The sequence below is a fragment of the Temnothorax americanus genome, unplaced genomic scaffold (assembly GCF_048541705.1).
Source record: "Temnothorax americanus isolate GAGA-0224 unplaced genomic scaffold, ASM4854170v1 Scaffold2, whole genome shotgun sequence".
NCBI classification, from domain to species: Eukaryota; Metazoa; Arthropoda; class Insecta; order Hymenoptera; family Formicidae; genus Temnothorax; species Temnothorax americanus.
Window position 1 is genome coordinate 2,615,573 of NW_027509338.1, and position 20,812 is coordinate 2,636,384.

Here is a 20,812-nt window from a genome sequence, read left to right on the forward strand (position 1 = left end):
GGGTGGTCGAGAGAGAACTGACCGTGTCGTGCGGGTTGCGTGTGCGACACACAGAGCGGCGTCGGCGACGGCCGGTGAGTGAATGCGCCGTGACGGTGACGTTAGGCGCCCCTCCTAAGATTCCCGCCCCTCTCTTAAGCCTCCATACATATTTCCCCCCATCCGTCCCCTCCTCGCTCGGCTTCTTCGTCCAAGTTAGCGCGCGCCTCTTTCTTCGCGGGGTTGCTCGCTCGCTCGCACACGCCGGTTCGCCGGTTAACCCGCCTTCCCTCTCGCTCTATTTCTCCCTTTTTCGCTCTCTCACTCATGTGCGAATCACTCTCCTTCCTTTCCCCACTCTTCCCGTCTCGGTTTCTCCACCGGAGTCATCCCCTCCTCTATGTACTGTTCCCATCCTCGCGAGTACAACTCGAACTTGTTTGCGCTCTCTCTCTCGCCCTCTTTATCTTCACCCCCAACATTTGTCCCGCTCGCGAACCACGAACTACCCTTTCCTTGCTTTCGACTTTAGGAAAAACCGCGTCCAATGCAAAATATGTATTCTTCATGCTATAAGCAGTCCTATTGGTTTTCCTTGCGGTACCTGATATCCATTGAGATCGTTACAATCTTGGTGAAAAGTTCATACTATACTCCGAGTAATGTTTTTTTTTTTTTTTCCAAACGAGCTCTTCAACCGATATTCGTGAATTGATATGCGATGTGTGGAGGTTCTTTCAGTTAGTATAAACGTCTAATTTTTGCAAGAAAGTTAGGTTTATTTAGAAGTTTGAAGATATCGCTCATTTACTGCAACAATGACATAACTCAAAGAAAAAAAGTTTTCCAGAAGAAAAGCTTGAATTTTTTGAGTCATTGAAATTCCGTGATATTATTTGTAAATATGGTAGAGAAATAATAGTATCTAGCAATATATTAGCTCTTCATTCACTGTATTGGACTCTCACTATTTTTTTGCAAACAACTAAAAAATGACAATTCGTTGTTGTAGCGAATGAGCGATATATGCGTTAAATAATCAATATAAATCCATACAAATAAAATATAAAAAAACCTTTGGTAACTATGATAACTTTTCAATATTTTTGATACTTTTGCATTGATCTCTGATATACATACATGTAAACGCATTTATAATTAAATGGATTCATTCGCAAATAGCCCTATAATTAAACACATATATTTATAAATAGCTTAAATAGATTCATTTATAATTTTAATTTCATGATTTCCAAAATCATCAAAGGCATCTGTCCTTGCTCGTTAAAAAGAATTGCTTAAAATTTCTCGTTCTTCGAAAAAAGATTAACTCTTTCCGCGGCTTATTAGCTATTCAAAATGATCAATTCAAATGCGGTAGTTGATATCCATACACAATTCGGTTTTAACCGACTTTTACCTAACAGTATATTCTGATAGATCATGGCATACTTTCTTTGTAAATTTTTTGAATTTTGGCAATATCTTCAAAATTAAAGAAAATATAGTACACGAAAATGTGCTGTGACATTATAGTGTCGCTGCGAAATCTTTTGAAATTGCCGTCATCAAAGAAACTTTAGCAAGCTATAACTTTCTCAAATTCAGGTTTTTTTTTTAATTCAAAAAGTACTAAAAATCGGCTTAGATTCCCTACATTAATTGTGGATACCGCTTAATAAAAAAAATTTACGTTAGAACCGAATTAATGATATAAATAATTTGTAAACATATTTTATTATGACGATATACTTTTTTCTACTTCAAATAATTAAATATAATTCTGAATCTTTAATTCTTATATGTCAAGACATTAAACATATGGAGGGTAAAAGCCATAGTGGTGTAAGATGACTTACTATACACTATGGCTTTTACTTCTCCATATGAAAGTTAAGCTTGAGTACTCGATACGGTTTTATCACTGAGGCTCAAATTGTTAGTTAATTCAAATTAATTCACATAAGAATAGCATCAGTATGTTACGCGGTTCTCAGATATTTATAGAAAATAAATTTTTTTTACGTACAGTGTATTATTAAATATAAATAGTACATAAATTACACCTCACATTTACGTCATAAAAAATTGGAGGGGTAAAAACCACAGTGATGTAAGTTAAATTTTTAAAAATATTTTGCAATTTATATATTGTATTTATATATTGCATAGATGCAATTTATATATTATTGTACAGATTGTAAAATATTTTTAAAAATTTGACTTACACCACTGTGGTTTTTTCCCCTCCAATTGTATGTATACTTATATATATTTTCTCGATTTAACTCTTTGAAATTCCATCGGGATACGTTTTATCCTTTGATATGTTAAACGATGATTGATTGATTTATGTTCTATTAATGCAGTCCCAAGAATCTAATCTGCTGTTAATTGAATTACTATTTTCGTGATTATGCTGTAGTCCATTTGGTGTTATAAATACTTCGAAGTGTAGATTTCTTCGTCTTAATTCAATCGAACGCTACGAAGCATTCATAGCGTTAATCACCGGGAGCAGTCACAGTCACATAATTTTACGAATTAGTCTTATTCGAAATGTAGAAAAATTTACTACACTTCGAAGCATTTGTAACACCAAATGGATCGCAGCATAGTCACGAAAATATCGATTTAATTAATAGCAGATTCTTCGGACTGCGTTTTGTAATAATAGAACAGAAATAAATCAGTTATCGTTTAACATTCAAGAAATAATATTATCCCAGATATATTTTTATAATTTAACGTGGGATTTTATCGAACATCCCCTATTGTAACACACAGTAAAAATTTACCTATTAAATATGCCGATACTTTTACAGGGTGTCTGGTAATTACGGTGCCACATCTTCTGGCAGGTAAAGCGAGTTAAACTGAAAAAGATCTTAAAAAGTTTTTTATCGAGGTTCTTTACCATGGCAGCGTCACAGTGACGATTGTGATTTATTAATTAATTTGTTTATTAATTATTGAGAAATTTGCAAAATGGCAAAGGACTTTTTTTATTCAGTTTAACCTGGTCTACCTGTCCACGAGAAATGACACAGTAATTATCAGATATTCTGTAGAAAACGCTAAATAATAATAATCAGGCAAATACAGAAAACTACCTCGTTTTGTCACTCATTGATTTTGCCGATATTGAATAATTTCATAGCTATACTTAAAATATCTTTAAACAATTTGCAAAATGTGCATATGCGAAAAGATCCCGAGTTATAATAATCAGAATAACAAATTGAAAATCATCATGCAAAAAGATACCTGAGAGAGAGTTCTAAAAATCCCACTTCTGGACCGGTCGTGTTGCTGACAGTGCCGTCAATCTTTTTCTTTCACCGAGTCTCTTCAGTGTAGGTTATAAGAGTTTATACAGATTTCGTGTTTAATGAACACTTGGCATCGCCGAACTGATTGAAGATGAGGCTGATGGCGAGGCTGCTAAAACGCCAAGAAATAATGGAAAGTATGACGAGGAGATCGACAACAAGGTCGAGCCATTCAATGCTGTTGGTGAACCCAGGTTCGTATTGATATCAGCTTCGGAATAAATTCCGCAAAATGTTTATATGTGTCGACAGTAGCGTAATTATTTTTATAAATTTATAAAATTTTTATTCGATTTTCATAAATTTTAAACAAAACAGTCCCTCCTATTCCATTTCATTTGTAAAATTAATAGAAAGATTGAGATAAACATTTTTACAGTTTATTTTGACGACTATTAAAATAATGACTATAAAAATTGTTTTTATTATATTCGATTTTACATTTTTAAAGTTTTTGTATCGATTTTTTATATTTTTAATTTTATTCGTTAGAAACGTTTTCTTTTTTTTTTTTAATATTACGGGCCTTCCATTGCTCACCCACAGTTAAAATTATAACAGTCTTTCGTAGTTTTTCATAGTTTTATGACGAAGAACCGATTCAAAGGAATAATTTCGAAGACTGATAACGATAAGAATCACTAATATAGATAATGCTGAGGTGAGTTTTCAAAATGGAGGTTGACTCTTTTCGGCGAATGTGTATACTGGCCCGCTCTTACAAAGCCGTTTCTACGAAATTGTTACTTTTTACTTTGTTCCAGATATTTTCGCAGAGTTCTTGGTGGCAGAGTTACAATCGGAATAAATCATCAGGAGCAAACACACACGCGCACGTGACACAATTACCACGAAGAAACACACATACGCGCTCACGCGCCTCAATTATTGCCAGCCGACATCTCGGTTGAAGTTTCGTCTACGGGACAGTCGCGCGAAGATGCGTCTCTATCAACGTCATCGTCGTCCACGCGTATATGGCCTTTCCTCTATAATGGTCGCGCACCCTCTCGCACGTGTGCCAACAATTCACTTACAGAAGCGTATCCTGTCACACAGCTCGCGATATGGAGAACGCGTGCACCCCGAATTCTGCGCGCGTTATTCCGCAGGTGGCAGCCGTGACGCGTGTGTGTATGTGTGTGCGAGCGGTCGTGTGCGCATACGTTGGATACACGCGGCGGGAAAGTGTGCGAACAGTGACCGGACAGACCGACTCTCAAAGCGGCCGAGTTGTGACTGCTCCACTGAAAGAGGAGAACGAGACGAAGAGTCCCACCTCCTTGTGCCACCTCCAGTCGGATGGGTACCAGCCCATCGGACCCTCCTTCGCTCGCTGGCTCTCTCTCTCCCTCCTCTCCCTCTCTCTCTCTCTCTCTCTCTCTCTCTCTCTCTATCTCTCCGGTTTGTCCAATGTACCTGCTACTATGCGTTTTTCCAGCGCGGGAACAACCGGTTGAGTGCAGTGTGCGAAAATATGCGTGCGTGTTTCTCCGTCTTCCTTTCTCTTTACCGTTTTCCTCTCTCTGTTATGTCTTTCTCTTCCTTTATTTTTCCTATATCTTCTTTCATCACCTCTCCACCTTCCTCTTTCTCTCTCTTTCCTCTTTCGTTCAATCCCTTTAGTCCTACTCTCTTCCTTTGTTGTAAGAAAATAGTTTTCCTCCCGCTTTTACGGTCGCACATAACAATTAGCTATGCACTGGCAGGTATCCGTTATGGAATTTTCCACGATACGTGACAGCATGCAACCCTCGTTCACGGTTTAGGCCTCGCTCGGCTGATTCTTTCTTACTTCATATGGTGAAATCTTCGAGGGAGGCTCGGCGCGCGTACTTTTCAGACGGACACCTGTGTCACGCGGCTTGTGTTCGAATCATGCTCCTCGTGTCTCGAGAAGCTATAGTTGGCAGCGGGAGACCGTTATAGGAGGCCCTTAAGTTACTACTGGCTATAATCAGTCTCTCGTTAAGCTGCTGCTCCAAGGTCGCATGACAGATAACGTATACCGCCGCAAACGACTACGGTAAACTTTCGGACTAAGTTCGTCTTACAGTGGATGTTGCTTAGCGGGCGAGAAGCTAAGACGAATCTTAGGGACGTTTGCATTCGGTTATTCGTGTTATATACATATGTATACGCGCGCACGTATGTTTCTCTCTGTGTGTGTGTGTGTGTGTGTGTGTGTGTGTGTGTGTGTGTGTGTGTGTGTGTGTGTGTGTGTGTGTGTGTGTGTGTGTGTGTGTGTGTGTGTGTGCGTGCGTATCCTTGGTTTTTTTTATGTTTTGACACATGCATATGGTCAAAATCAACGGTTTGATGCACACGAAGCAAAAAATATCGGAGGATTAAGATCACGATTGTAAGTTTCGTCGTAAAAGTTGATTTTCAATAAAGAAAGAAGATAAAAATAAAAGAAAAAAAGAGGTATATTCTTGGCGAACCCCGTTATCTATTAAGATAAAATAATTTTTTTTTTACAGCAATTTATATCCTCTCCACTGGAAAATATTTTTAATCCTAACTGGTTCGATTCATATCGCTTGATTATTGCTACATTTAAATGGTAACACAAAGGTAAAAGAACGGATAGGTATGCCGATTCCTCTTCCGACCACTGTTGCACTGGAACGAATCAAAAGCTAATAAAATTTCGTTCGCTGTGGCATTAGCAGGAAAATTTCCATTCCGATCATCAGCTATATCAGCGTCCGTTACAAGTTTAGTTTAGGAATTGAATTTTGCCACATCGAATTAGGTCGTAAATATGAATATTATGTTATGATACCGTGTGTGTATAATACGGTATATAAGATTGCCCTCACTGTCAGTTGCTCAACGGAGTGGAAAAGGGTTTCAGATATGTGAGCAGGTAATCGAGAAAGGATTGTTCCAATATATCCATGGGGTCCCTCTCTTGCATGCTGATAATCGTATAAGTCCAAGAAGTCCATCGGTTCGGAAGAAAAAATGTCTTTCAGCATGTTGGGAGACCTCGTAGGGGAATGCCGATACTTTCGATCGCATATAGAATGCAGATTCTTATTGCAGTCTTTCTTATGAATATATTATACTCTCCGAATTGCAGTTAAACATTTGTTATTTAAGTAATTAAGTAAATCACGATATTTGCAGATACAAACGATGTGTGAAGTTTACATTCAGCAGGATTGTATTGCGTACGCGTATTTATGTTGTATTTATGTTCTTCCAACAATAGAAATGCCTAACGAATAATTTTTTCCTTGACTATTTTCTTATTCTGTTAATTATTTGTACTTGTGAACTCTTAAATGACATTATAGTATAGTCAAAATACAGAAACGGATAGAAGGGACTCATTACCGAGAATAATAACGGAACGAACATATATTTTGACGACAGACTCGATTGAGTCGAAGACAAAGAGGATAGCTCCCTCTCCCTCGAGACATCAGGTGGGCTGTAGCGCGACAAGTGCGAATCCGCGGCAAGGATGGACAGTCGTTGTCTCACTGGTCATCCAGAAAGATTCGAATGACGCTTTTCGCGTGATTTATGCACGCCGATGCACCCCGATCATTATTTTGTTAAATGCATACACATATACTTCAGAGAACTGTATATAATTATATCCTGACACATTTCGAATCCAAAAGAACTACCTTACAAACTTCCCCTTAAATAAATAATCTCGAAAAGTTTGCGATAGCAATTTAATTACTAATTAGCGATTTATTGAACGCACAGATAAAAATTTCGTTCCATCAAAACTCACTATTAAAATAAAAAACGCACATTTCTTGTTGTAATTGTCTTGTTGTAAAAAAATTACTAAAACTATTCTTTAGACTTATATAGGAAAAGTTTGCCAGAAATATAAACTATTTCAAGGCACAATTTATAGCGTTATCGCTAGCTCATTGGTATATTAATAGTCAATATAGCAAAGGTACATTAAAATAAGAATATTGATTAATAAGTAAATGTCGGAGTTATATCACGATACATCACAAAGGGCGATTATTTCGATAGATTACGCTCGCGTTGTTAACGCAACTGAATAAAATCCCACGAGTGTATTCTACGTGGCTGCATGCGAGTGGCACTTCCTTTAACTGTCCCTAAAACCGATTGTATATTATCACTCTGCTTTTTAATGCTCACAATACATGACGTCACTGCATTTTGCACGGGAGAAAGTCGCCGGAACGATATTTCTTCGTAACGATCTCAATGCACGGATGTTTTTCAGCGCGGACGTAATACCGGTAAGAACATTAAGAGTTGATGAAAATTAGCGAGAATTATTATAAATACACGCACACAGTAATATCTTCCGGAGTCCGCGCATAAGCCGCTTATTGTACAAACAATTGCAAAGGCGGGATTCGTATTGTTAACAAATTCTCTTTTACCGGATGGTTCATAATGACGCGAAAGCGCTTTTTAACTGAGATGCGAAACGCAATGTAAGGAAATTTTGCCGACTGGCGTGATTTTTCGCCGACATCGAGCATATCGTCTCTGCTTATAAGCAAAAACAATTTTTTATTATGTTATTATGAAAAATGAAGAAGCATAATAAAACAAGCTAATTTTTAGATTAGGTTAACTTAGGTTTCCCAAACATATGTTTATAATTCTTAAACATATGTTTAGAATTCTTAAACATATATGTTTAGAATTTTTGAACATATGTTTAGAATTCTTGAACATATGTTTGGAATTCTTAAACATATGTTTAGAATTAGATACATCACCTAATTCTAAACACATATGTTATGTAGCCTAATTAAAAGATGTGATTTTTGTTACAACATTAGGATTGATGTAATTTGAGAAAAGTACACAAGGTCTGTTCAAAAAGTTCGTTGAAAGGCCAAACGATTCAATACTTGAAAATATCAAGGAAAATTTTCAGACGGATTTACCCCTGGACGCAATCTCGCGCGAAAATGTGTACCTGGACCCAGAACTGCTTCCAAAAATTGCGATAGTCCCATGCCAAGTGGTGGAGCTCGCACATCCGGCATATCTCTCAAAATTGCAACTTCTGGAAGTAGTCCTGGGTCTTTCACGTTCCACGAAATCGGCCTGTCTAGAAGTAATAATGGCGTTGAGAATGTATCAATCGAGAGGGAACATATTTCGAAGATAGGACTGAATAAATTGTAAGTAAATCCCTAAAAATTATAAAGACAAAATTCAGGAATTTTTTGAATAGATCTCGTGCTTTATTGGATATTTTTCGTAACATTTTACATATATATATATATATATATATATATATGTGTGTGTGTGTGTGTGTGTGTGTGTGTGTGTGTGTGTGTGTGTGTGTATGTGTGTGTGTGTATTGTGCACATATCATAGGTTCTTTTTTAATGGACTTACTAAACAAACAAGCTTTTCTGGGAAAAGAGTGTAAAAGTAAATAAATGTAAGTATAAGATGATAAAACATATAAAGAATCCATATGTTAATCACATGTTGACTCTAAAGGTCCCCGCACAATGAAAAATATAAGGAACAAGGAACAGATATTAGCGATTTGCATCCAGTTTTATTCTTGATTCTTATGCTTTCTTAAATCATCCGCAAGAAATTATTCACGAAATAATAAACCTATTAATTATTATTTTTGTAACGGTCTAACATGTGAAAAGTTTGTTAAAGTGATTGTTAGAACTATTATTTGTCGTAGGACAATAACTGTCCAGCCGTAAATAAAACCGTTGAAGATGTATGTCAATTCTTTTGACAAACTTTCGGTGAAAATTTATGAAAGAATATATGAAACATGTGTCAGTTACATGTGGTAAACTTTAACAATTATACATATGAATACACTTTTAAATTGTGAATTAGAAATCAATTAATATAGATAAAATTTCACATTCAATTCTAAAAACTGAAAATTAGTTTAATATCATATCATGTATTCTTATAGTTCATCATTCTTTAATATCATTGCAAAAAAGGAAATATATTTAAAACATTTATTTCATACTTGATCTCCATTGAACTTCGCCGCTTTTAAATATTCTACTAATTTTTTAGTTCAATTGGGAAAATCAATTAAAAACTAATTAATTGTAACTAAAAAACTGTTTTCATTCAAGTTTCATCAAAAATTCCGCTTTTTCTTCCAGTCATCATGACCACGCCGAGAACGTTCCACGGTTCTTTGAGTTCTTTCTCAAGAACCCCATCGCGCACTCTCGAGGAACTACGGGCAGGATGGAAAAGCCGGTCTCGTAGAATTTTTCGCGAGCGGCGGGAAACTTCGGCTCGTGTCCGTTCGCGCTCGTTGCCTCTCACGCTCGACCCAACCGGAATTAATTAGTATTCCATAGCGCGATAATAATCGCGGTAATTAAAAGACTCCGAAAATCCAGTTCGCCGGTAAGTTTCGAATGCCGCGCAGGTAGGACGGAGGGGGGACGGGAAAAGATCGGGGGAGTTGGGCGGGGGATGCACGCGTGAGACGACGACGTCGGGGGTACAAGGTGGTCGTAGAAAAGTACCTACTTCCCGTAGCCATCCGCCCGTCCTTGTGTCCCTGTTTAAGGGTTTCGCCGGTGCCAGAGCCTGGTACCACTAGCACACCCCTCCCCCATGGCCCCCCCGGTTACCCGGTCGCCCCCGCTTGCCCTCAACACGTTCTCCGCGCGCGGCGGCACCCCACTCTCGTTTCGTTTTCCTCACTCGCGAGAGGAGTCGCGAGGAGGAAACAGCCCGCCAGAGGTTCTCATTCTGCGCGTCGCGCCCTCCGCGCCGACACACGTGCGCGGCGGCGCGCGCGCGTACGCGCGTACTCGCGGAGGCGGGTGGCGGCGAGCGCGCGTCACGAGACGCTAGAAAAGCGAAGGTGCCCACGGATGTATTTTTTAATTATTGATTTTAATGACGAGGGGAGCCGCTGCCAACGCCATCTTGGATGCTGGGCGGAGTAAGAAGCGTTCTGTCCCTTTTCCTCTCTGTCCACGCGCTCTCACTCTCTTGCTCGCTCCCTCCCATCTATTCCTTCCTCTTTGTCTCTTTTTCGCGCTCTTTTCCTCTCGCTCGCCTGCGACTCTTTCGGGGGGGGCCCTCTCCCTCTCTTTCTTTCTTTCTCCTCGGGCCAGCTCCTTCTTTTTCCACCGTCCTAGCTCGCTTCTTCCTCGGTACCCTCCCGACCCCACCATTCCGCCGCCGCTCGCCGCTCGCCGCGTGGTTTCCCTCTTTCTTCTCTACTAATGCCGAGAGATAGACAGATGATGATTAAGAAAGCGCCGGTACGTGTGAGGACAACGCCGCGACGCCCGGTACCTCCGCCCGCCACGCTCCTCGTTCTCCACCATCTCCTCCTCCTCCTTCTCCTCCTCCTTCTCTTCCCCCTCCCCCTTCTCCACCTCCGACAATTCTTCTTCTTCCTCTTTTCCTCTCTCGATTCTCTCCGCTGCACTTCGCTCCCCCTCCTCCCCGACTCGGTCTTTCTCTCTTTTTTTTTCCGTCGCTTGATTTCCGCTCGTTCGTTCCCTCTTTCCTCGTCTGTTCCCCCCGAAACTTTTTTCTCTCTCTCCGCGAGCCTTCCTTCCCTTGCGGTTACACGTTTGTCGCGTGCATCATGGTCCGCGGAGAATGCTTTCGAACGGCTTGCTCGCTATTTGTTACTGATGGTTTCGCGGAAGGACGTTACTGGTGCCACCATTATCAAGCAACTATGGCCGATCGACGATGGTGAACGCAAATTATCGGCTGCTCCAGTGAAAAATATCGATCGACATTGAGATGTGAGCAACGAACTTAGCGATCTAGCGCACGCATTTCCTCGAAAGTCACTTGCTCACAGACGTCGCTGTGCAGTGATTGAATTCCGTTAATTCTTTTCTTGAAATCGACTTGATCGCTAATTAGTTGCACTTCATCAAATACAAAATGATACAAAAGCATCGAGGGGAGGTTAGATTTATTGATACACAGTTAGGTTTTTTTGCTTCGGTACTGTGAGAAATCACGACTTTCACGGCAGAATTCTTGTTCACCTTCGAGCGTATCGAATCAATGTAGAATACAGACACGCACACACAAAAATTCTTGAATCAACGCTAAAAATATAAATTTGTAAAAGCGTGATCGCGAGCGTTGCTTGTGCAATAACATTCCGTGCATAAGATATATTCTTTACGTGCTTTTCGTTTTATCGTTCACAAGTGGACTAATTATGTCCAGCTTAAGTCATTGAGAAGGGGAGACCTCAAGAATTTATTCGCGCGCCCGAATTTTCTATCAAGCGGCCGGCTTTGCTTTTCTTATACTATTCTATGTTTTTGCGTGACAAAATTTACATTCCTTGTTAGATCTTAACATGCAAACGTAGATAGATAGATTCATTTACGAAAAAGAAAATGACGTATAGCATATTTTACATTGTCTTAATTTTCTCAGTCGTTATAATTATCGTTATACAGTTAAAAGACTTATCAAGAACGCTGATCTTACTTGTCGACAAGAGTTTCCAGAACATGCAATTTTACCTTATATATGATAAAATTTTTTCTTATATAATATAAAATTTATTTATTTAAAGCAATGTTAGACAGCAACAGCAAAATATATTTGCCAAGGACTAGACTATATCGCTTTAGCAAATTCTTGTTTCTATAAGCAAACTTATTCGATTATCTATTTTGCCAACAAAAAATATAGATTTTATTGTAACGTGATATTTTTTTTATTATTGATTACAGTAGCGAAGTTTTTCGCTTTCACATTGAATATGCAGCAGCGGCGATGCCGTTTTGCCGCTACAGCAAAATTCTTTCTCTCTGTGTTGTAATAATTAAGTACAGACATTCGGAGCGCATATATGCGTATACAGCGAATGAAAACTGAGATTCTAGTACGTGTCGTACGTGGAGACCATTCTGCAATAAGCGAGCATTGTTATCGAGGTGCCACGTGCTTCTCGTGACCTCGCAGATGTGTCTCATACCGTAGCGTGAAAAATCAGGAATTCACAATTATATATATCAGTAATGTTCCGCAATTAACGGGACATGTGCATAGGTTCACTTAACACGTTGTCTGCAGTGAGTTTTGTATGCCTTATCATGTAGGCCACACTAGAATTTTTATTATAATATGATTATTATAATGAAAAGATTATATAATTTTATAATTATAAGCCTATGATAATGAAAGTATAATATGACTAAATAAGAATAAATAGGTAGTGTGTTGAATTATGCATTTTACACTTTACGTTATCTACCTAATTATGGCACTCAAAAGTTTATATTAAATGGCATTTATTCTTTTACAAGTGTTTCAAAAGAATTCTATAACGTCGTTCACCAGTGACCATCAAGGCGTTATTGAAAAGTCAGGCATCGGAGTGATGACTACCCTACCATCAATCAACTATATTAAACTGGATGCATTTGATTATACAAAAACTTCTAAGATAGAAGTAATTAAGTATGTAAGAAATTTATCCGTTGCCTTTTATTAAATTTTCAAATTAAATATTCGTCGTGACGTGACCACGATATAAAATAAATAGGTTTGCTGAAATAGAATGTATTTAATTACAAAAACCAGCGCGTAAATAGAAACTTTCGTTTCACATACAAAATTAATTTTTTGTATTAAATTAAAAATTCAACGCAAAGCAATGTTTCATAATTACATTCTTACATTATAAACGTCACTTGCATTTAAATTAATCGAGATAGATGGTAGTCGTGGAGACTGCTGGAAAACAATTTTGGAACAACGTCGAATAAATTTTCGCCGCGTAATTAAGCCTTCTTCGGACAACCATACCACTGATTATATATTCGTGAATGATAAAATCTTTAAATTTTACCTGAATTTCTCCCTGGCATCTCTAATCCACCTGTCAAAGATTATCATCAAGCAATATGATGCCAGCGAAAATTCGCTCTCACCTCCGATTGCGAGCAGTGGCGTGTGGTAGTGCGTGTTATAATCGTTTAGATAACGTTTAAATCCGCTGTTTATCGGCGTGCCTGGTGTACCCCGGCGCGGGGGGAGAACCCGAGGGCGAACACTCGCGTACGAAATCGATCCTCGATACTCAATCTTCGCGGAGAGCGGCCGCGCGCGTACGTACGCCGAGAGAAGAACGGCTAACTAAACCGTACCCGCGATCGATATCATCAAGAGGGTGAAGAAGATTCGTACATTAGGTATGCCATATGAGAAAGAGAAGAGAGAGAGGGGGGAAGGAGAAAGAGGGAGAGAGGAGGCAAAAGCCGCCCAGCGCCCTATTGTGAATTAATTACCCAGAATCGTCGCGGGGGGCAGCGCCATGGCGCATCGCGTCAACGCCGAGTCACGTTTTTCGTTAATTCTCACTCTGGCCTCCGGCCCCGCGCCGGCTGTCGTTCCACCGCGCTTAAATACTTATCGATAATCCGATCGGGTATGCGAGCCGAGCCGTGTAGACTCGACTTCGATTGCGCCTGGTCTTTTGAACGAAGTCGACGCGAGTCCGCGATCGAACGGCGTGACGGGCCGAATGTGTGTTCTCCAACGAGACGATCTCCTCACGCGTGCGATCGTATCAACCGGATAGTCGACGCGAGAATTAGAGTACCAGTTTTATTTAGCGAGAAGACCGACATGGTGGCAAATTGGATTTCGCGCGTTTCTCGTAGGGGTCTAATTTGATAATTTTATGTCGATAAGGTTTAGGAGACGCGCAGAGAGAGAGAGAGAGAGAGAGAGAGAGAGAGGGGGGGAGCAAACGTTTTCAGAATAGTTTACAATATTAAGCTGCAATCTAAATAAATTGATATATATATGTATTTTATATTATTTGGGGCCGGTTGTTTCAATATGTTGGTAAACTAACTAATAGTTAAATCATATGTGTTTTTGTTTTTCCTTCAAATTAAACAAAGATAGACATTTGATTGAACAACCGGCCTTTAATGTTACACGTTATTTCAAATAATTTCAACGTTTATTCTAGGATAATTTGATAATTATCGAATCGCGCGATCGTTAAATGTTGACAGACACCGAACGTATTAATCGCAGGAAGACTTAATACTTTATGTGAAGACGTGCGAGAGCCGGCTTTTTGCAGAAGTATGTAAGTCCTTGGAGAAGGAAGCGTGTGGACTTCGACGTTGACGTACAATATATGTAGGCCAATCTCTTTCAGAGTGACAATGCCGCGATGCACGCTTCAAAGACCGCGTATCCTAAGAACACTGTGAAAGCAGACAATGCGCGACGGTCCAGTAAATCCCGATCGATGCTCAGCGTCCGAGGCATGAGAAAAGAGATCGGACCGGAAAGAGTGGATCGCTCGGATTGTAATTTTCCCGTACAAGTGTTCGCGTCGTTGTGCTCGGATGAAAAGTTGTTTTATTCGTACGCAAAGTTTATGCAAATCATCTTCTAAATAAAATTATATCCGTTTTCAATATAGAATAAAATATATTAACGCCTATATGAAAGAATACTGTTGTATTGACTTATCGCTGGGTAACAAATCAAATATATAAACAGTAAATTATTTTTTATTATAAACAATAAATAAGTAAGCTGGGAAAATATGTATTTTTTATTGTAAACAAAAATTCCAATATCTCTGTTAATTTTTATTTAAAATTTGGATTCTTTGAAGAATATTAAATTGAATTTTCTTTTCGCCAAAAAATTTGTCCATTAAAATTTCGTAGTTAGCAGTTGGAGTACTCGCGATTATCGCTTTATCAAAATCGAAATTTTATGCAATTAGAAAAATGGCATTCCGATAGTTGACGAAGAGAAAGAAGAAATCCTCGTAACGTCAAAATCACTTGCGACATCCCGTCCCTGTAACTCGGTTGTCCTAACGCAATTTTACACTCAGCTATCGGACGGAGATAATCCTTTAAGTAGGTCCGGCGACTCAAACGTCTCGTTAATTTAAAACGTCGAACTTTTGACAACGAACCGTCGAACAAATCATCTTGTCGCGACATGAGAGACACGCGCGCTATTTATCTCCCACACGAAAGAACGATCGAGAATCGATGGTGACCGGCCGTTGATTTGACCGACCGGCACTTACGAGCTCCGCAGTTTTATGATACTTTTACGGATGCCGCGACAGAATTCACGATTGGGGACAAGGGTAAGGAGAGGGTGAACGGTGGCGGTCGCGTGATGCGGTATAGCAACTCGGAAAGCGTGTCGGTGCCCGGACGACGCGACGAAGACTCAGAGACGGGGGAGGGATGGAGGAGAACACGGATATCGGGGTGTGAGAAAAAGCAGAAGAAGAAGCGAAACGAGATCGGATCGCGGCATCCGTTGAGGTTTACACGGAGAACATTCCGAGGCGCGTTATGCTCGCGCGAAGTTCCGGCACGGTGCGGGGCCGCCATAAATTTTGCGACCGTTCTTGACGGCACGCTGCGAAGGATTTTTGTGAGGACAGAGACTTTTCATCTGCAGCGCCTTCCTCGAAAATTGGTATTCTTTTCCATACGTTAATTAAGATATTGAACAAATTATTCGGAAACTTCATCGTTATCAATTTTTCTTAATTTTCTATTTAAATCGTGTGAAATAACAACACTCGGGACATTTGTGTAGGATACGCTTTTATTTTCGCATGAGTTACAAGTGACCAGCTCCGAAGACTGTTCCTTCTGTACTGGCGAGTCCCGAAACATGACGCGCACACGGCGCGTACAATAGGCGGCGTCGTGTGTATGTGTGCGTGTTTACATCTTATTGCTAGTCGTTGTCTCTATTCAGGGATACCACAAATCGGATAATAAAATTTATGCTACAAAAGTTGGAGGAAATCTCAGTAAGAGAAATAAAAGTGAATATATATGTATGTAAGAAATTCAAAAACTCGCAATGTTAATTTTAATGACAACCGTACAGCGGAGAGGATCGCCTTCTACGTTTTATGTCTTAAAAATTACATTAGCAATGTAATCTGGCTGAATTATATCAGCAGGATTAATGGGTTCTTGAGCTTCCTGATTTTCGGCCCTCGTTTCGATCTATCCAACGCAGCGTGTGTCTTGGCGGGTGTCCAGTTTACGGAGGACTCTCGCAGTGAAGTCTGCAACTAGCATATCGCGATCTCTTAATCATGTCTCTCAGGGGGAAAAAAAACAGAAAAGCGCGAATGTCTTGATTACACGGTTACTTAGGCACGGGTAATATTTCATTATATCGAACATCGCCAACACCGAAGAATTTATGCATCTGATTTTATTCATTGAAAGTTCTTACAATTTTGAACACTGAACGAGCAGTATCATATCGCCAGACCCTGCGTACGAAATTATGTTACCTATACCCGAACTGTAACTACAATGTATTATTATACCACGTATGAGGGAAGACGGAGGACGAAGCGAACGGAGTCGAGGAAGTTGCGTGCGCGACCGGGTCGCTCGTCAAGAAGAAAGTTGGCGGCGACGACGGTGTCGCGACGTCGTGATAATTATGGATATCGCGATGCGCTTGTCGATGTTATACGCATATACATATACAAATACATATACGTATATTAATATGCGCATAAAGATAATAAAATAAACGTGTGCGAAATACGAGATGTTTGAAAATTGTTCAACTTTCATGTTTGTTAGAAATACCGATATTATAAATGTAAAAAACAGCGAAGAATATAATCCCTTAAACGCTCTCTAATTCGCTAACAAGGGTAACATAAGGTGGAGGTAAAATTTCTATTGTATGAACACTCAGAAGAGCTATAGTGTTCTTGTAAATTAGTAGATTTTCTACATAATCTTGAATCTTGAACCGTCAGAATTCAATACATTCGAAGGACCGGAAGTATAACTCTTTAAGAGATTTATCTTTGTGAAGTTCATCAGTCGACAATACATATACAACACGCATTTATAGATACAAAATTTCTCTGAAATAAAAATAAAAATAAAATAAAAGTATGTCGACTCAGAATCCGGAAAAGAGAATGTGAAACATATCTTTTCTGAAACAAGGCACCCCCGCGGCGTAAGAAGACCGTCGTCGCATCGTTCTTTTTCATCGTATCCGGCTGCGTGCTCTCATAGGCACCGAGCGTTGATGAGTCGAAGCGGGAAGATGAAGGGAAGGAGAAAGCAGAGTGTGGGCACTGTGGAGGAGCCCGAACGAGCCTGAGGAGAATGGAGGGCACGAGGAAAAGAAGGAGAAGACGCGCAGAAGGAAGCAAAGAGCCGGGGCCTGGCCCTTGCGATGGGCGAGACGGAGCGAGGGTGCGAGCGCGAGAGGAAGACGGACGGAGGTGGCGGAGGTGGAATTAATGCACGCACCGGGCCACGCACCCAAACCCCTTACAGGCAGCCAGCCTACTTCGTTATACGACAAGTATAAGAGGAGAGCACAGAGACTTTTATTGATCGCCTGGCAAAAACTCAGGAACCCTCATTTCGTGCTCCGTACCCCCGACTCTCTTACCGGCGAGCCTCCACCAGCCTCTCTCTCTCTCTCTCTCTCTCTCTCTCTCTCTCTCTCTTTCTTTCTGTTTCTTTTTCTCTCACCCATCATGCTTATCCTCCTGTTCGTGGAAAGAGTGACGGGCTGTCGTCGTCGTCGTCACCGTCGTCTACGGTTCCTTCGATACTAAAGCCGCGCTGCCTTTCGATAATCTTTTACACTTAAGACCGAGGTAACCCTTTCCCTTTCTACGCAACCCACTTCGTGCACGTACTGATCCTCTCCTTTTCTCTCATCCCGCTGTGACGTTCTCTCCCTCCGTAGTAGCGCGTTTCAAGTCTCCCTCGCAACCTCTGAAGGCCGAAGGCACCCGAGGCAATGTAGGTACGTGGTGGAATTACATCGGATACCAAGAGGGTGGAGGTTGGGGGGTTAAAGACGAGATTCCGAATCTTAGAACGTGCGCGAAACGTCCTTTTTCTTCCAACATGTCTTCCGTTTCTTCAGAGAACTCTCTTGTCTTTGGCAGCAGTTGCGAGAAGTCATAAGGATTCTCGCAAACATTTACAGCTACTCTTCTCTAATTCTTATAAACGCACATATACTTTTTTTAACATAAGAAACAAATTTTTTTTGCTTTGTCGCGGATTTATATTTTCGAACAATTAATCCATCAAGACTCAATCAATATTTGATACCGATTGTATATCAATGAAACTATATAACATGTTTTTAAGATGATACAAAATTATCGTGTCAAATAGAAATTTTATAATCTTAAAATAATATGTAAAAGACGTGTATCTTACTTTAACTTATCACAATGCGGAAAAGAATCATTGACAACGTTGCCAGTAAAAGGCAAATAAAGTTCATCGGACTCGACGACCGTGAAAACGGTGGACGGACACGAGACGCTCTTCAGAAAAGTCGAGACAACCGCATGCGTCACGAATTCAGAGAGGAAAAAAAAGCAATCTACTCCCGAAATATTCCATACAATACCGTCCGTATCACGAACCGCTCGCGAATGCACTCCCGCATTCTGGATGGAAAAACCGTGGCCGATCGTTGCCGTTATTGCGACGCTCATTCGCGGTTCGCATTGTTCGTCCGCGCACGCATAATGCATAGAAATATTAGAGCTTTTAAGGCTTAAAAACGTAAGCGTGCGCCGCGACGTCCGCATTGCGCGAGGACAGAGAATGCATCCTCTCTCCCCCGACGCTCGCGAGCGCTCTATGTGTCAGCGGACGGCGGAATGAGAAGGGGGAGGGGCCGGGAGAGTAGGCGGAGAGGCGGAGGGTGAGAAACGGGCGAACGGGTAAGATGTGTTTGTTCCACACAAGCTATTGTCCGCGAAGACTACCTTTCCATTGTTTGTCGCAGTCTCGCCCTCTCTCTTTCAACGGCAGCAGCCACCCCTGTCGTTCAGTATCTTACATCGCGCCCAGCTTTATTTCGAGGGTTTTGCGCCACTCGAAAGGAGCGTCGGCTGCGCTCTCGCGAGAGAGCGAGAGAGAGACCCCCCCATCACACTGCTTTTCTTCGGTTACCTAGCAGAATCGGGACCGATTTCTTTTAGGATCCTAACGAAGATAGTGACTTCACACTTCGCCTCCCCCCCTCCGTCCATATACACACACACAGTTATACGTATACGCACACATACATTGTACATCGATACATAAATTTACTGTTCCTTGAAAATTTTCCGAAAGGCGATTAGAGATTATATGTAATTTATAATCTATAACATTAAAAAAAAAGGAAAAGTTACTTTATTTGTAATCTTCAGATTTTAGAAGATCTTAGAATCTTCCGACAGTTATGCTTTAGCGTAGATAATTCTGCCGTAGATTAAAACGATATGCGCTAAGGATCGGGAGCGAGCAGAGGACCTTTCTTAGTTTTCCGAAGGCGTTAGATAAAAGTAAGAAACGCGAGGAACGAGCACACCTCGCGTTTCCTACGACCATAAATTAGTGTGTGAAGTTTTTGCGCTGCTATAGTTGCGCACGGATGCAATGCGCTTCGCAAGTCACATCCATCATCGAGATTTCGCAAGTCATGCGACTGCCGTGGTTGTCTTCTGGCGGGCAGTCGGGGAAGAATGGCGTCATTATCAGAGAAATGTTGACGCGTTCTTTGCGCGATTCGCTAGTTATTTGTTATTATCGTTAAAAATAAAAACATGATGTTTTACAACATGTTATAAGAAGTATTACGCAAGGCGTGAAATACTAATCCTTATTAACAACAACATTTTATTATATAATTTGATAGGGAAATTTGTTGCATACTTTAATTACCCCTCTCACTTAGTGTTATTATAACTTGCTCATCCCTACGTAATGCATTGCCTGATTGGCCTTCTGAGAAGGACGAGGATAAAGCGGTGATTCTCTCTCTTCAATGGAAGGGATAAAAGGGGGATCCACGTGTTCCCGTGGTGTGGACAAACGAGCGCGAAAAATCTCGATCCGGCTTTGTGCATCGGGACGAGATCGCGTCGCGCATTTACACGCACACTTGCAGATCTATTTACATGTGTGCGTAGATCTACTTACACACCTGGCCTAACAAAGTACCTCGGCCACGGTGCACTTTATTGTCATACGGTCGAGGTCGGACTGCCGCTTGGGGCAGAGGGGTCCCGTCGCGTAATAATAATTAAAGTTACGCGCGCGTACAATCATAGTAATGGCCGCCAACCGGTCGTCCGCTGTGCTGCGGCCAGAAACGAGAGAAGATATCCAACAACACCGACACAGCCCCCCGGTGCCGTCACACTTGAGTGCGCGAACTCTCGCTAAAGACTAAGAGACGGGTGAGAATTGGGGGGTTGGTGGCGAGCAGGTTTGCGGGGAAAAGAGAGCGCCTTCTGGAAATATTCTAATAAGCAAAATTTTCGCTTTTGTATTTAAGAAGAGGGAAAGAAGTGGTGCCGAGCGCAGTCGTACGCGAGGGGGACAGGGGCGCGAGAGTTGAGAGAAAATGGGAGAAAGGGTTGGGGGAGGGGGGAGGGGAGGGTAGATGATAAGGAAAGAATGAAAGCACCGAAGCAACCCTACCGTATACTCTCT

General features: G+C 40.9%; 1 protein-coding gene across 3 annotated transcripts in view; it reads right to left on the reverse strand.

The window, feature by feature from the left end:
* The window catches only part of Lov (BTB/POZ domain-containing jim lovell protein), an 85,530-nt gene that overhangs the window by 19,982 nt on the left and 44,736 nt on the right, over nt 1-20,812 (reverse strand). Inside the window, exon 1 of one of the 3 annotated variants that reach the window (XM_077405092.1) lies at nt 3,247-4,541. The exons of 1 other annotated variant lie outside the window; for it this stretch is intronic. The gene's annotated coding sequence lies outside the window, so the exon portion shown is untranslated. Of the gene's footprint in view, nt 1-22; nt 1,159-3,246; nt 4,542-20,812 lie in introns of those variants that run through there. One more of the 3 variants, XM_077405091.1, reaches the window with a different exon arrangement.